This window comes from Coptis chinensis, chromosome 9, assembly GCF_015680905.1.
Source record: "Coptis chinensis isolate HL-2020 chromosome 9, ASM1568090v1, whole genome shotgun sequence".
Taxonomy (NCBI): domain Eukaryota; kingdom Viridiplantae; phylum Streptophyta; class Magnoliopsida; order Ranunculales; family Ranunculaceae; genus Coptis; species Coptis chinensis.
Window position 1 is genome coordinate 64,613,043 of NC_141464.1, and position 19,226 is coordinate 64,632,268.

A 19,226-nucleotide genomic window follows, 5' to 3' on the forward strand; every position below is an offset into this window, starting at 1 on the left:
TAAGTTCAAGGGATTTGAGGGCTGGTAATTTAATGGTTGTAGGCCATTTGAGATCAGGACTATGAAGCAAAGACAAAACTGTTAAGGTAGTGCAAGTAAAGAGGGAACAAGGAAGCTTTTCAAGGTTTTTGGATGAAAACGAGAGCTCTTTGACGTTGTGTTGCAACGCAAAAGTGAACCATACATTGACATTATGTGACTTTATAACTTGACCGTCAACATTAGCACATAGACTAAACGTCTCGACATCTGATCCATCGTGGAGAATAAGCATCCTATCGACAAAATTTCTAAAATCAAATCTTCGCTGAATTCTTTCTCCAGACTTGGCTGGAAAGTCAGATTGACGAAATTTCAACTTTGAAAGAGTAGAGCATATTTTACCCCATCTTCGGGAAAGAATTGTGCTTCGGACTGCGTCTTTGATCGGGAGAAAGGAAATGATGCGACTCCGAATTAGGTCTGGCAAATTGCTAATTCTGTCCTTCTCATGGGCACAACAACAGCGCAACCTCTTCATATTGGCAATGTTATGGGACTATATATATGAGTAAGGTTATTATGAAACTTAACAGGTATTCTTGGGAAATCTATATATATATATAAAAGCTCGCGCACATTTTCTCTCCTCACCATATTGCTCTATTTTCTAACCCAAACAATATTAGTGGTTCCTAAAAAAGAGGAGACCCTAATAATTAGAAACACCTCCCGTGTTTTGTTTAATTCTCCTTCGTTTTATCAAAATTATTATTATCTCCCTTAAAACCCAAAACAGGATAACAAGACGTAATAACCCAAACCAACTCTCTTATTAATACTTTTGGTTATCGAAAAAAAAAAACCTCTCTTAATACTTTCGGTTTCTCTCAAACCCAAAAGCTCCATACCTTTATCAAATTTTAAAAAAAAAAAAAATCCATAAACCAAATTAGTTTCTTATGGTATTTCATCCAACCCCTTAAACCCTCTGTTCCTACAAGCTATTCTTTTCCTCATATCAACCTTATCAATTATCCCCACGTACTTACTGCTTGCCGATACAAAACCATTTACCATTATAGCGGTTGTTATTTTTCTTGATTAAGCTGGCTTTGCATCTTCCGATTGATATGGTTGGTCTTAAGTACTTTTAATTGATGAGGATTTCAATGCTTTAAATATTCCTTGGTAAAACTTTCAGAAATTTATTGTTCTTGCCCGTTGTTTAATGTATTCACTTACTTCTATTGTGACTATCTATGGTACATTAGTACCAAACCGTGCTTGATTTTGTTACCTATCGGAAAAACATGTAGTTTGTCGTCTAGCTTGGTGACCAAAGTACTTGGCACTAAAGATTTGAATTTTGGGAAAAGGGTTTTCTTACCAAGATTATACTCTCCAAGAGACCCTTTATTCACCCCTCAACTCTCTGCAATAGCACGAAAGTTCACGCCATGGCTCTTATTTTAATCTGAGAAGCGATAAGAAGGAAGGGCATTCACTTAGTGTCAAAGTGTTGCATCCGTCGGTCCAAAAACGGAAGACTTGGAACATCTATCGTGGACATGCCCCTTGCCAAAGTTATTTGGAATTGGATTTCAAGCAAATTCAAAACCACGAAGAAACTTTCGAAACCTCAAAGAAGCATGTAATGCGAGGGAAGAGCTTCCTCTCTCATAAGTAAAGCCTTGCAACCGGTTGCTACCGCGCCTACTGTTGGAGATTGCATTAAGATAAACACTGACGGAGTGGCAAAAGGCAACCCAGGCACAGCTGGGGTGGGTTCTACCTTGAGAGACTCCAGTGAAAGATTCTTATTCGTATACAACAGAAAAATTGACAACACAGCAAATTATATTGCAGCATGCTCGGCTATATTGGAAAGCACCAAGGAGGCAGTAATAAGAAGTTGGCATTCTTTATGGGTGGAAACCGATTTTGTTGCAGCGGGAACTGCTTTCAATACAAGGAAGGTACCGTGCGTGGCATATGCAAACAAAGTGGAGACTACAACAGGAGCGGATACCTGCCTACAGAATCACCAGCGCTTGGAGGGAGGTGAATTTCGCAGCAGACATTGCAACCAATGTAGGAGTTAAACATTGCAGCCAATGCAGCAGAATTACCTATTATAGGTTTTAATTTGGTTGTAAATGCACATTCACATTCTAATTTCCATTCTTCTTCATCATCTTTTCTAAAAATCCCCTTCAACACCTTTTCTTCTCTTATATAAACCTCGAACGGTACCGCTTCGCTTACACGAACATGTTCGCGAGTCGCGTAAACTGATTTTTTGTTCTTCTCAGCCAACCTGACTCGGTGAAGAGTTATGAAAGCGTCTGCATCTGATCGAATCTTGGCACCATGGGTACAAAAGTTGGGCCGTCGGATGAAGGGTTTTTGAGTCCTAATTAAAATAAACTTTCTATTAATTGGAGGCCAAACTCCAGTGACGTACTCCTCAACACTGACTCCTCACTTTGATTGTGTTGTAAGAGAGAGGGTTACTGATGAAAACCATTACTATACTGTGTTGTAAGAGAGAGGGTTCGTTGAAGGGTCTTAGTTTATCCTTAAATCTGTTGAAGATATTGCATTGCTGACATGTCAAAATACAAAAAGGGAAAGGTATGCCTCACTTCATTATATATAAAATGTGTCAATGTTGCATTGATTTTCTACCATCACCGTTATTTAGGTGGAATTTTTTATAATGGATTTTTGATAGATTGGGCTAAGGTGGAGAATAGAGAAGGAAGTTATATCTGGTAAAGGTAATTTATTATTTTCATGTTCCTTTTTTGGACCCCATTCTTTCTCATCAAACTTACAGTGTGGTTTTTATTAGTTATTTTATTTGAACTTAGTAATGCTTCCAAAAGATCAAATGACTCATTGCATTGCACTTAATTGGCAGGGCAGCTCATATCGGAGAGCAAACAAGCAGTGACGAAAAAGATGGAATAGCAAGTTACGAGGTTAGGGTTCTCCTTATATTCTCATTGCTGGTATGTGATTGAATATATTGTATTATTGTATAGGGTTATGCTTTAAAATATTATGACAGTATTCCAGAACATAGTGAGGCATAACCTTTAAGAAGATGCAAGGCTTAGTGTAATATTGAATGAGAGAATGCTCAAACAGTTGTAGCAATGAGAACATTTCAAAACAAAACTAGAAGGATGAAAGAGAAGCTAAAATACATTATATCTAGGCATGTTGAACAAAATCAATCCTAATAAGCCTAAAAGTATGAATTTTTTGATGCACCTTTATAAGCAAGAAAGAACATTTTATTATATTTAAAATATACTACTACTTGAGATACTTTGCTCATATACATATTCTAATCTCATCATAGGTTGGTTTGGTCTAGAATTTGAAGTTAACTACAAGCAAAAGGATCTGTTTTGTTCATTGAACGGGTAGTATATCTTACCCAATTTCCAACCGGGTATTGATAGGTGTTAATGGGAATGAGTTTTTTGGATATCAACTTCTGTACACTATGAAAGAAGCATAGCTTTTCATCACAGATTCACATGTTGGGAATTCTTCTCTTTATTGATTTTTAAAGTAGGGCTCAACTATTTGTTAATGATTTTAGTGGTAACAAGCTGTTGGCATATCTACACAATTTATAGTTCATAATATCATGTAACAATTGTATCAAAACTACTAGCAAAAGCTTATTAGGGAAAATGTTTGTATTACATTGGCTTTTACATTATGTAGATATGCCAACAATTTCAATTGATAAGCCTAAAACATCAAAATAACTTCTGGAATGGAAATCGTTACTTCAGAAATTCTTTTTACTTATTGATTAGATAGATTGTTTTTGGTTTCGGATAACATCAAAATAACAACCCTTGCAATTCATTATTCCGGCTAAAGTCCTCTAATAAGCAAAGCTGCAAGGGTTGTCTATTTGAGCTATTGATTCAAATTGATAAAGTCGTGTTGATTCTATCATTTTTTTTTGTAAAAACTTAACTAGGAAAGTATCAAACCTGGTAGAGAATTATAGTTAAGTGTCTTCTTTAACTCTTTGCAATCATATTTATTTTGTTTTTTGCTCAGCAAGTTATTGCTTATCAATATTTTGTAGTTTGCCATGTTCTTAAATTTTTTTTTTGTTTTCCATTTTCTCCTCAGCATGGATAAGACACAAACTACTTCTACCAGTGATCGTGCTGCATTTGCTAAGGTATTTTTTTTCCCTTTGGTTCCGTTTTATTCTTACATGAATTGTAAAACTCCACAATCTATATAATGTTTATTTTCTGCTTACGTTAATATTGTGAATTTGTGATGTATTTAACCTTTCACCGATTACAAAATAAAGGTTATGAACAAACAGTTACATGAAAACCATCAAGTCCAATCAGCTCATGAGGTTGTCGAGATACCTCCACGGTCAACTCTGCTTAGTGTTATTTCTTCTAAGCGCAAGTTGGCTCAATGCACAAGAAGAGAGAGAGAGAGCGCAAGTGCTAATTAAATCAACCTCATAAATACCTTTACATCAAGTCCAATCAGCTCATGAGTTTAAAGGATGATTCATAAACAAAATTTGAACGACAAAAGATAACAACGCTGCCACGATGTATGATCAAGTGCAAAAAGTTGTTCTCTAGATCATTCATCTTCCTCGCTCACATAACCTAGCCGTTTGTTTTAGGAGAACAATATCAAGTTGTGCAGCTCGCGCTCAACATGATATTCTTTCAGATATAATTTTTTTTTATCTAAGTACCCTTGGTTTAACTCTAATTTGATTATTCACTTGAATCACATGCTCTGTTCTTGGCTAAGCAAATTTCTTTTTATCTTTTGGTTTTGTTCTTCATTTCTAATTTGTTGTTTTCTTTATTGAATATATATGGGATTAGAATTAAACTTCCCAGACTGTTTGTTGAAGTGCCTAATAAAAGCATTTATATTCTAATCTTTAATATTGTTTGTTAAAATGCCTCAATGAAGTAACTTTTTTGTTCTTAACACAGGTCCAATGAAGAACTTGCAGTCGATCAAGTCCAGCAATCAAAACTCAACTTTGACCATTAATTGGAAAGGTTGCTTATGGTAAAACGTGCTTTAACCAGTAAAGTTAAATTGGGCATCACTTTTCTGTCTTAACCAGTAAAGTCTCAGGTAAGTTTTACATTACAGATTACATTACATTACGTGTCCTTAGTTGACCATGCTTGACGAAATGAAGTTTTGCTATGCTTCTTACTATTTTTTCTTAATGTTATTAGTCCATTTTTTTGCATGTTTAGTCAGTAATGGTCGTCGTCTTGAAACTGTTGAAAAAGTTTGGTTATCAATGTAGGGTGGATTTTGTGTGTCCGGGGTGTTTAGCTAATGAAGTTTTTAAATGGAGAAGAGTATCGGATGATTTTCGATTTGGGAGGGTGTAAAAGATGGGGGTAGGTCGGTGAGGCTACTCAGAATTTGATGGAGGAGTATGAGGAGGAGGAATACAGAGTTTGGCATTGGCTGCTTTGAAGAATTGTTTTTTGGTTGGTGGTTCTGGTGTTAAGGTTGTTAAGAATTTTAGTAATGGGATTAATGGAAGGGTGTTTATGTGAAGTTTGATAATGAGAGTTCTAGATTTGGTTCACATTTTGGCCATTTGGTTTCGACACCGAAAAAAGTTATTCTAATTATGAGGTTAGTTCTCCTTCGATTGGGCTTCATTAGCTTGATATTGAAACGGGGAGGATGGTTTCAGAATGGAATTTTGAGAAAAAGTGGCATGATATTAGCAATAGTAAGGGATCTCAGTTGGACCATTCAGTATCGACATTCTTGGGTTTGGATAATAATAGGCTTTGTAGGTGGGATAGCAATAGTAAGCGGTCTTGAATTGGACTCAAGGACATCAGTTTTCTAGAGGGACGAACTTTCGAAAATTTGTTGCTTTATATCCCTAAAGTCTGCTTCATTTATTTAAAGATTCTAAGCTATTACTCTTGCCAAATGATTTGCAGGTTGAATAAAGCTTGGATGATGTTTAGTATATGGAAAGGTAATAATTATCTAAGTAATTTCCCCTTTCAAGCAGTACAATTTGAATTTATTTCTTTTAAGCGAGCGATTCTAAGTTACTCGATTTAATTGCAAAAATCAATGTTCTTTATGCTGATTATGTTCTTAAATTTGGGTTTCTATTCTTTAAATTTTGTAGTCATTATGGAACAACAAATAGTAGTTGAAATTCATTGGGAGTGGGTATGATATCAATTTCGCAATTGAATTGCGGAAGATGCTCAGGTATGTATACTATTCGTGCTATAGTAACATATTATTTCTTCAATTGAGATTACATTATGATATGTGAATTAAGAAAACTTTTTGAGTTGATTTAGGACTGACTAGATAAGAGCATCTATAAAGAAGCGTCGAGATTTATTCAAATTTTGCTACCCATATGAAGGATTTCTAACCCTAAAAAAATGCATCTCTAGAGGAAACACAATCTGGTTGCAAAAGGCAGCAATAGGTGCACACTTACCCGACAATTGATTTGTGATTCATGTGCGCGTTTATTTGTATTTCTGTTATTGTATACCTTTTTTTTTTCATTCGTGGGAGTTGTGCTGCCACAGTGAACACAACCACTAATGAACACTAACTTGGTTGGATAAATAGTATTAATTAGCCACACGAGGTTGTACGTGGCTACGTGAGGTTGTAATTAGCCACTAAGGTTTAATTTCTATTATTTGTATGTGGCTTCCTTTGAACTTCATTTGTTTCTTCATCCATCTAGGTTATATACCCACATCAACCATTTTGAATTTTTGTGTCATGCGGCCCGTAATTTGAGAACACATCCACATATTTTATTTCATAGTTTGAAAGACATGCATGGCAATGTGTTTGCACTTTGCTTAAGAGTTGTTAGAAAAAATTAGGATAAAGGCCAAGCTCAATATTTAGAGGTTAAAAGCACCCCTTGGGTTTGCTTTTTCGAACATCTTTTTTTATCTTATTTTTTGTTAGTTGTTATGTTCCTTTTTTATCTCTTCAATTTTTTTTTTTTTTTTTTTGCTTAGTTTCGGCTCAACAATTTATGAGTTTGTTTCATACCATATTTTAATTGCTACTTTGTATTCGAAATATGTGACTCATAAAATTGTTATTGCGCTTAGGTTAGTGGGGTATCGTCATGTTTATGGATTGAGTATTTTTTTTTTGCATATGTCTTGCCTATTTTAATGGCAACCAAAAACATATGGTATAAAGTATGGTAGGAATTCATTTATGGCTATAATGCTTGCTTTTTGGGAGAAATATTGCATAGAGATTATAACGGATGTGGAAGGTAGCTAGAAAAACTTTGAAGGAATGAAGGATTACGCTTTATAAGTTGTAGGCATATTTTGCTTCGTGCTTTTTTCAAGGAAGGCAAAGATGTTTTGTCAAATGTTGAACTATTATTAACACTCTGTACTAACTAGATGGTGATAAATAGGATGAATATGTAGTGCCCCAATAGTGTTTGGTAGATACATTGTGTGTATGGTGTACTATTTTCATTGGAAGATTTAATTTAAAATTCAGTTTGATTACATAACTTGAAGACTTGGCAAGGAGATTCTCAAGAGAACATGTATTAAATATTTATTTAAGACTGCATGCAGGCCTTATAGCAAGCCCTGAAATGGGCATCATTTATGTGGTCTTTCTTTTCTTTGCTTTTCCGGCATATTTTTGGTTGTTTGTTATTGGCCACACTTTGAGACTTGGGATCTCAGCAGGAAATGCAAAAAAGTTGTTTAAAGTCGATGAGGACAGGGCTTTTAACGCCTAAGATTTGAAATGTTTTAAAATCGCCCTACTTCTCCTGGAATTTGTGGTGTTTCTCTTATGACCCCATTAGTTCCTTGCTTCTTTGGGCTACCATGCCTACTCTCAACTGATTTCTTCCCTAATTGAAGGCCCCTTTCAGTTTCATATTTACTTGCCTACATTAACACCAACTTTGAAAATGAGATATGTGTTGTGAATTAATCAATATACAAGTTGGTTTATGAAAAATAAAATGGCATCTATAATGCGCATTACTGCATTGTGTGATTGTGTCTAGAGTGCTGACTGTGTGCAATCTCAACGCACAATAAGTCCTGTTGTGCATCATCACGATCTAGAGGTCTGAGACATTGTGCATGCACCAAAAATTTCTTGAAGCCATTTGGTAAGTAATGGCAAGTCTTCTTATCTGATCCATAACCAATGTTGGGCATCAAGGTGACCCCCTTGAACTTTCTTCTGACCCAAGAATCAATACCCTTGGGCCTTCTCCAGTTTTGCTTGACACATATCTTATGGTCACTCTGTGTAGAAATAAAAATGACATGGATCTCTTCTTTCCAGTTCAAGTAGCCTTTCGTCTTGGTATCATATCCTATCAAGGTTATATATGACATATATTAAGATTGACAAGCCATTGTGAGAATTCATTAGAAGCATAAAGACACACTTTCTTCTGCATTGACCACTGTGCAAGTGAGAAGCGGTTCTACTTTTCGTTTATCTCCATGAGTATTTTTTTATCAAGTAGAGCAACACTTGGGTGCCTCTTAGTCCCACTTGGCCTATATTTTTACCCTACGCCTTATAGTGATGAGTTACTATAACTTAATGTAGCAATTGGATTGCCTTTTAGTCTTTGTAAGTTACGTTTAATAGTGATACGAAATGTTGGAATGCTACTTTTGGTTTATTTTGGATTGTTTTACTATTTGATAAAAATGATGAAAGCATCAAACTTGATTTTAGCATAGGTAGAATGTGATTATCTTCGGGTAGTGCTTTCGTCAAACATATTATATCACTATAGAATTAGATATGGTTTAGCTGTTTAGATATGCTAAGTATGGTCTTCGTCATTTGGGGAAGTTATGCATCTCATTGAGCACAAAAGATATAACGTAGTTGAGCATATTCATCTTCGGATAGTGCTATTCATATTTAAGCTAAACAATTGTACTGTCTACAAAATTTTATTCTCCTGAACTTTATTTCTTGCTATAGGTTGCAAGTATCTACATTGATGGCTGATTTTAGTATTGATTATGTGTTTAGTCTTTTTTTTTAAGGGTGGATTGCAACAAATTTCTTGGTTTCAGTTTCTCCCTTATGAATTTGAATTAAACACTGTTTCTGAAAAGAGGTAATAACTGAGTTAGTTTTCCGTAGCTTGAACTGTATCGTAAATATCTAAACATCTGGGCACATCTATAAAACACACATCAAGTATTACATACAAAAAAGGTTGACAAAATTTTGTTCAACTTTCGATGTTGATTATGACCGCTGTCACTCATTTTTCAGTGTTATTTTATTTTTTATTTTTATTTTTTTTGGAATGGAATAAGTTGTTGATTATATTTGATTGCTGGAATTTTTGGTTGAATAGGATTTGGAGTCACTGCAATTATCTTCTTCATCGCCATAGAGATCACACGGCTTATGTAATCGGTGGCATGGGTAATCTCCATTTTGTCAATGTTTGTGTTTCTCTTTATATACACTTAAGTTGCAGTGTTAAGTGTATAAAATGTTGACTAATCTTTAGATTCTTTTTTTTAAAAAATAAAAAATAAAAATCGATGAAAGATCGAATATGAGGATTCTCTACTCATATAATCTTTTTCTTAACCACGTGTGTATGGAAACATTTTGTCACGAATCTGATTATCTAATATGTAGATGATGATCATCTATTGGCTTTGATATATTATATGAATATAATGTTATAATGTTAGTTATTAAGTGTGTCCATGCACATGCATCTAATTGTTACCAATACTTTTTTTTTACAATATAATGTAACACTATAATGGGATGCTTCTGCATGAAATAAGAATTTTGTAATCTGATGAATATATTTGTAACTCAAATTGTAAGTGTTGATTCCTATTGTTTGTTATCGTGGTTGCAGAATTTTTTGGAGCAGTTCAAACTGATGGAAATCATATTTGCAATCCTACCAAGCCATTACAAATGTAAGCATTCTACTTTTATCGTGTATAATAAATGAAATATCGTTATATGGTTTTTATGAACCTTCTTACAAATGGTCTCACCTTCTATATCTGGAAGTGAGTATTGGCAAAACCATATTTTGAAGTGGTTCAATATTTTGGATGCTACTGACTTAATTACCCAAGGAAATTAAAGATAAAACACAACTGAGTCATTTTTTAGGTTTAATGGTTTTACTTCTTAAGAGTGAAATTAACTTATGACCGTTGTATCTCAAATTCACAATGTTTTGGTTAACCCACTTGGCCAAAGGTGTTGTAGTTGTAAGAAGGGGATCCTTATATATGGTGCTTTTACAATATGCTACACAATTTGATAAAATGGTGATAATCATGGCCAGTCTTATCAAATAAAAAAATGTAAAAAGAGTCTCTTCGATATAAGCTTTATTTTTAGGCAAGTTTTGTTCTTATGAATTTATTGTTTCTCATAGTTTTGATCTCTGTGTCGGTTGAATTGATTTAATTGTTTAATTAAAAAGATCAATTTTAATGTTAGTTTAGTTACTGCTTACCCTTCGTTAATCATGCACAACATGTAAGTGATGAGATGAAGAATGTCCACTAGCAGGATTGAATGGGAGATGGATGTTATGCTTCCAAAAAGAGAGCACATAATGGAATATTGGATTCTCACACTTCATCTCCACGAGGATTTTAAACTTTGTACTATGTACTTCAGCGTTGCCTCTTAATTCACTTTGTGGATAATCTCAAGCAGTATCCATTTATAAAGTTCCTAGGATAAAGAATACTATATACATACCAGATATTCGCAAATATCATTGGAATAAACTATTTAAGTTGTGAAGGACCTGACGTAGTTAAGGAATACATGTGGGGTTTAAATCGAACTCTTAATTGAAGCTTATTGATAAGCTAGATATGGTTATGGGTTAGTAAATTGCTTACTGACGTGAACATATTTATTATCGAAATGTTTATAGGAATGTCGCGTGGTATGTCAGGCTCTGTGGAGAATTAACACATGCATAACATTGTAAAGGCTATCGTATATAGATCACTATAGCATCTCAACAAAATGGCCATCTAAACAATGTTTGATTAAGGTACATAAAAATGGCATTAGTATTCTTTCCTTCCCTTTTTCTTTTTGGGTTCAGGCCACATTCCTCATATTTGTCTTTAACGGACTTCAAATATAAGTCCATTAGTGAAGTTCCTGAATTCTTTGGGAAAATGGATCTTTGAACAATCTTGATTTATTACCCTCTTCTCAATGTTCTCATGGCATGTCAAGTTCTTTATGGACCTATTGTGTGTCAATGCATACCATTCACTAATTAAATTCTTTGGTGATGCGGGAAGATTCAATTCACTTCAGGGGGAACATTGAGAAGTGTGGAGCAAGGTTGCATATTGAGTTTTAGAGCAATGAATTCAACAACCATAGCATAAGAGTGATATATAGGGCTGCCATTAGATATTTGTTTTATACTATGTTGGCGTTTAGTATGTTTGTTTTTCTTTCTGAACTATAATAACTATTATCACAAAGATAGCTCATTGCACAAAAACTACGTGCACCTTTCAGTTGAAGCAATGCAGTGCAACGTTCGACAAGTGCCCATGCCATAAGGCAAGTTCTTTGGTTGTCTGCAAAGTTCAAACATAAAAGAAGAGTTGGTCTTTACATATACCTGAGGCCTTCAAGTGAGTAATTCATTTTTAATAGGCTAAATGTGACTTTCTTTAAATATTAATTTGCATGTCCGTAGGTCAATGAGATTGGAGAACTATACGTCTTTTATACCAATTTAAGTGATTATATATACATTTTTCCCCCCGATAATTAGTGATTATATATGACTTTTCCATATTTTTATTTTATGATTCCATAGGTATGGTATTTTTTTTTGTAGATCTATTGACCGGAGGAAATATTTTCCTTTTGTAGTAAATTGCTTATGTTTTAAGTGATTTGATCATCTTAACTTTTCAATCTACTGTTGAACTTGAGGTTTTTTGCTAACGACACTGTGCACAATCAACATGTCAATAAATCATGAGCGAAAGATATTTTTTATACACAGGAGGGTCAAAGAGATGAGTAAGTATTGTACCAGGAACTCAAAACAATGGAGCTAGGACTTAATATCTATATGGGTAGCAAAGCATCAATAAAGTCTCTGTCTGTTCAAACACTTTTAAGAAAATTCAAAATCTCAAAGGGCTTAGAGGATGCGCACCATGGCATTGCAGAAACTTGCTTGCAGCCATAAAAATATATCTATTGGGATCAAACTCTCAACTACAACCATGTGTGCTGAAAGTAAATGGTGCACCCGATGTAATGGCTAACTTATCTCATTCCATAAAGGTTCTCATGTATGTACTATTCTTCCACTGGATAAAAGTCTAACTGATATTGTAACAAACAAAGTTAATCAATTGATTTACATAAGGTTTTAATGCAGGCGAGGGTTTGCCTAACCCTATTATCTTTGTTTTTTTTCTTCCTATTTTAGTTAGTTGGTATAAAATTGGAGAATACAAAATGAGATGTATATAATTGATTAGCACAGATTCAATTGGAGAAAGCCGAAAGGGATATATAATAATCAACATAGATGACAACTTGATCAAGGTAGATGACTATATTTGAAGTCATTGGACTTCAATGTACTTGCAAAAAATTGTTTTTAGTGTTATTAATCTTAATCGTTGGTTTATGTTTTCATTTCCTACTTTTATTGAAAGTGTATGCTATTCTGTTGAAGTTAGTGGCATTCTGTTGTAGTTAGAGAAGTTTGCACCTGTAAAATCATCTCTTACTTTTTACGAATATGCGAAGGTATATCAAATTTTTAACTCTCTCAGATCATTTCATTGAGCGTGGCCTAAGCTTCATGCACTGACTTCATAATGAAACTTATGTTGAATAAGTAGATATTGACTCAAGATTTTTAGAGTTCATGCAAGTCATGTATAGACTGTAAATTGTTCATGATTTCATGAATAAATGAAATTTTTATTGAAGGAAAAGTATATAATCTACTGATTAATGGCTAATGTGTCATGTTTATAGCTTTACTACAAATACTTGCAAGTCTTTTAATAAATACTTGCAAAAAATAATTTCATTTAATGGCACCCGTTCAGTAAATTCCAAGAGAACCTATAAAACAATAAATAAATAAAAATACATATAAGACATTGGAAAAAACTTTACTAAAATTTGACAAGAAGAACTTCAAACAAAACATTCTTCAAATGTAAAGATACCTCTAAAAACTAAAAACAATCAAGATATCAAAACACTAAGAATATTATATGATTTAAATATCCAAGTACACTACAACTATATGGTATACAAACTTTCACTCAATGAAAAAAGCATAGGATGCTTAAGTAGCCGTTTCTTATCTACAAAACCTTCATGATCAATTCCCAATTTACCCACCAACAACCTATAAGTTTTAGCATATATTGGATTTCTTTTTAAGTGACATGATGAAAAAGGCAAGCTTCATACATTCTATGTACAACATCAAGCTTATCATGAACTTGGCAACGAACAACTAATGATGAGATCTTCGTTTTATGAGCACCACAAATTAAATGTCAATAAAATCCATTTCCAAAAACATGATCAAGCCTTGAGCACAAAAGACATAGAATTTTCAATTTGACAGAAATTAGCAAATTTTGTTACTAAGTATGAGAACACAACATTAATTAATAGTAGAAAAATAAACAACTACTCAAGGACACCAGCAGATAAACCAGCCGTAAACCCCTCATAATACATCAATACTTTGACAGATTTAACTCTTCGTGTAGTCATTCCTAGCGCAAATGCTTTAGAAATCAATCAAGAGATGAAAAATCTATAAATATCCCACCAACAACCTATAAATTTTAGCATTGGATTTCTTTTCCGTGACAAATGAAAAACTTTACTTTACACATTACGTGTACAGAACCTTACTTTACACACTACGTGTACATCAGTAAGCTTATCATGAATATGACAACGAACTAACGATAGAAAATTAGAAAACTATAAAAACGAGAGCGAGTTCAAGGGATATTGGGAAAAATAAAAGTACATTTATGAGCGACTGAATTTACTTTGTTGCTAAAGTCAACTGAAGATAGATACTCGAGAGATAGGTTAATAGGGCAGGGATCGGGTCGGGTTCGGGTCAGATATGGCTATATCCAAATCCGAATCCGAATAGTTTCATAATATCCGAATCCGAACCCGAACCTGATTATATCCGAAATTTAATATTCGAACCCGACTCGAACCCGATTATATCCGACTAATCCGATCGGATAACACTAAAAATTCAAAAAAAGCCCAAAAAATATATCCGAACCTGAATCCGAATCCGACAGACCCGACCCCGACAGACCCGACCCCGACCCGAATAAATAAACGGATATAAAAATTGATCCGAACCCGAATTATTCGGGTTCAGGTCGGGTCAGGTTCGGGTCAAACCTGACCGATTCCCTGCCCTATAGGTTAACCCATTTGTTTTCTTAAAAAAATAAGAGTGAGAATACACGTGTGGAAATTAGAGATACAAGTGGTGAAAGTGAGACCACATGCTAATTAAGTATACAAATGGGCTAAGAATTAAGCCAACATTTATCATAAAACCCATTAAAAAAATGAAAATTAAAAGACAGCCCAAAATTTGGATATCTTAATACACTATAAGGCCTATTGATAAAAAATAAATAAAAACCCCCATTTAGTCTAACAAATTATTGGCGCTGGGAACTTCAATCAATTAATTTACTTTCCGAGTTTCAATATAGTTTGGAAGTAAGATTTTTTATACATAATAAAACAAATGAAAAAAATTATATAAAAACGGTCCCCATTCGTTGAACGGGTCCAAAAATCTAGTTTTAACAAACAAGTGCCGCCCCAAAGGGAATTACTAGTGAGACGGACGTGGAACTAATAACGTGCGATATAATAAGACGAGTGTTTATTTCTTACCTCAATACAACAATTCACAAACAGCACGAAAAGTCTTTAATATAGGGAGCTTCGATTGAAAGTCTGAAGAGTCAAGATTTGGAAGGACTCCTATTTAACGTAAAAATAGAAATCCTCTCCGTTTCTTTTTTATTTTAAAAAATCCCCTTACCAGTCATCATATAACAATATCTACTATCTACTATCATCTCTCTATATTAAAGCAGAGTACTTCTTGTGTAGGCTATCTTTTTCCTAGGTGGCACGCTCTTGAGAGAGAGGTATGCCATATGGACACTCTTAAATCATAAGAAGTTTCATAATACAACATGAGCTCTTAATCTTAAGAAATTTTCTAATACAACCACAACTCTAATAAGTCAATCAACATCTCGCAAGGAAATTTTATACAACTCCAATCGTTAAATTAACTCTAAAATATTATGCTAATAATTATTCGTCATATATTAAAGCAGAGTACTTCTTGTGTAGGCTATCTTTTTCCTAGGTAGCACACTCTTGAGAGAGAGGTATGCCATGTGGACACTCTTAAATCATAAGAAGTTTCATAATACAACATGAGCTCTTAATCTTAAGAAATTTTCTAATACAACCACAACTCTAATAAGTCAATCAACATCTCGCAAGGAAATTTTATACAACTCCAATCGTTAAATCAACTCTAAAAATTTATGCTAATAATTATTCGTCATTGAATTTCTCGCAAAAATTTATGATATGTGAATTTTAGAAATGATTCCGGCCATATGGCCGGGTCTAAAACCTTGTCTATATACTAAAACAGAGACCTCTAATGGAGGATTTTCTCTCTCCTATGTAGCACTATAATATCTCCTATGTTTCACTCTAATACAAAAGATAGTCTTTTCTAATAGCCTACAATCCCATGTACTTGTAACCTCTTTGAAGAGTTTGAGTGTATTTCTAATTCTTATATTTTGAGAGTTTAAGTGTATTTTCAATTCTTATATATTTGATCAAATAAAAAAAATTGTTAAAAAATAGGTGATTTGTAAAAGGTAATTTCCTATTACGAATCAAAAAAATTTAGTGTTCCAATTCTTATATATTTGATCAAATAAAAAAAATTGCTAAAAAATATGTAATTTGTAGAAACTAATTCCTTATTACAAATCATACCATTTTAATGTCAATGATAAAGCACCGACTTATTTCGAATATATCCTTAACACGGCCTTAAAACATAGTTAAAAACAATTATACAAAAAATAACATCACAAAATATATAATAGAAAATGAAAAAAAAAATAATGGTAAAGCAATAATGATAAATATTTTAAAAAATATATAATACTGAATGAAACTAACGTCAAAAAAAAATAATGGGAAACCGAAAAATAGATGCAAATGCATCAAACTAACCTCAAATAATATTTAGGAGGGTCTCCCCCCTAAATACACACAAAAAAAATTCGGTTAACCCACTTTGACTTTTTTTTTGTGTGTATTTAGGGGGAAGACCCTAATTTCCCATCTAGTAGGGGGGGAATCCTAATTGGCTCATCTAGTGGTGGTGGGGTGGGTAATACTAGTTAACCCTAATATTTAACCGGAAATCAGAAACTGGATGCAAATACAAGCATTAAACTAATCTTAAAAAGTAATTAATAGAAAATTGGAATATGGATACAACTGCATTAAACTAACCTCAAAGAATAATTAACGGAAAATCAAAACTTGGATGGAAATACATCAAACTAACATAAAAAAAAATAATTGTCAGAAAATCGGAAACTGGATACAAATGCATTGAGCTAACCCTCAAAAATTTAATTAATGGGAAATCAGAAACTAGATGTAACTGCATTGAACTAACCTCAAAGAAAAATTAATTATAAATTGGAAACATGATGCAAATGCGTGTAACTAATCTTAAAAAATAATTAACGAAAAATCGGAAACCGGATGCAACTGCTCTGAACTAATCTAAAAAAATAAACTAGATGCAAATGCATTGAACAAACCTTAAGAAATAATTAACGGGAAATCAGAAATTGGATGCAAATTCATTGAACTAACCTCAAACAATAATTAACGGAAAATCGGAAACTAGATGCAAATGCAACTTTATCAAATAATAAACGGAAATAAAAAACTGGATGCAAATGCATTAAACTAATCTCACAGAATAATTAACGGAAATCAGAAACTGGATGCAAATGCATTGAACTAACCTCAAAGAACAATTAATATGAAATTGGATGCAAATGTATTGAACTAACCAAAAAGAATAATTATCAAGAAATCAGAAATTGGATGCAACTGCATTGAACTGATCTCAAAAAATAAATAACGGAATTTGGAAATTTGATGCAACTGCATTGAACTAACCTCAAAATATAAATAACGGAAAATCAGAAACTGGATGCAATTGCATTAAACTAACCTCAAAACATAGTTGGGTTATATGTTGTGGGAATGTTTCGATAAATATAGTTTTGCATTTAAAATGGTGTTTATCTTATCTCTTTTTGTATGATTGGGAACTCCTTGCTATTCAAGTAGCTTCCATATATATATATGAACTTCACCTTATTAGGCAATCTCACAAAACTTCAATCAAACTTCTTTTATTAAACAACAAAATGAATTTGAAGGGTTTTATCAAAGGTGAGTGTTTTTTTTTAATGGAGAGTGAGGTTTTCACGTTATAAGAAATTTGGTTGAGTGATCAATATAATATTAATATATAATAGTTTTGTATATTTGCAAATATTTTTTAGAATAATTAATATAACAACACCCGTTCGTAAATAATCTTTGAAGATTTCACATAGTGAGTCATGCATAATTTAAAGAATAATTAATGGGAAATCGAGAACTGGATAATCTTTGATGATTCCACATAGTAAATCAAGCATAATTTACTTTTTATATCATATTTGCAAGGACACTATAGATGGATCAGTAGAAGTTGAAGTTGGTATTACACACCATATTGGATAATTAAAAGGAAATCGGAAACTGGATTCAAATACATAACTAAGCTCAAAGAGTAATTAACAGGAAATTGAAAATTTTATGCAAATGTAATAAACTAAACTCAAAAAGTAATTAACTAGAAATCGGAAACTGGATGCAATTGCATTAAACTAACGTCAGATAATAACTAACGAGAAATTAGAAATTAGATGCAAATCCTTGAAAAATATTTAACAGAAAATCGGAAACGGTATGCAAATACATCAAACAAAACTCAAATAATAATTAATAGGAAACCGAAAACTGAATGCAAATGTATTGAACTAAACTCAAAAAAATAATTAACAGAAAATCAAAAACCGAATGCATCTGTATTGAACTAACCTCATAGAATAATTGATAGAAAATCGGAAATTAAATGCAAATGCATTGAAATAATCTCAAAGAATAAATAACAAGAAATCATAAACCAGATATAATTGCATCGAACTAACCTCAAAGTATAAATAATCAGAAACTAGATGTATTAAACTAACATTAAAAAGTTTTAACGGGAAATAGGAAACTGAATCCAAATGTTATGAATTAATCTCAAAGACTAATTAACGAAACATTGAAAAATGGATGAAACTGCACTGAACTAACCTAAATAAATAATTAACGGGAAATTATAAATTTGATGTAACTACATTGAACTAACCTCAAAAAATAATTAACGGGGAATCAGAAACTTGATGCAAATGCATTGAACTAACCTCAAAAAACAATTAACATAAAATTAGAAATTGGATACAACTGCATTGAACTAATCTCAAAGAATAATTAACGAAAAACCAAAAACTGGATGCAACTGCATTAAACTCAAATCAGAGATTAACTAACAAGATATCATAAATTGGATGCAAATGCATTGAAATAACCTCAAAAAATTGTTAACTGGAAATCGAAAGTCGGATGTAACTGCATCACACTAACCTCAAAGAACAATTAACATAAAATCGGAAATTGGATGCAACTGCATTGAACTAATCTTAAAGAATAATTAATGAAAAACCAAAAACTTGATGCAACTGCATTAAACTAAAATTTGAGATTAACTAACGGAAAATCATAAATTGGATGCAAATGCATTGAAATAACCTAAAAAAATAGTTAACTGGAAATCGGAAGTCGGATGTAACTGCATCGCACTGACCTCAAAGCATAAATGTTCGTTTTTTTTAGCCTTCTCACATGAGTAATTACGAGTA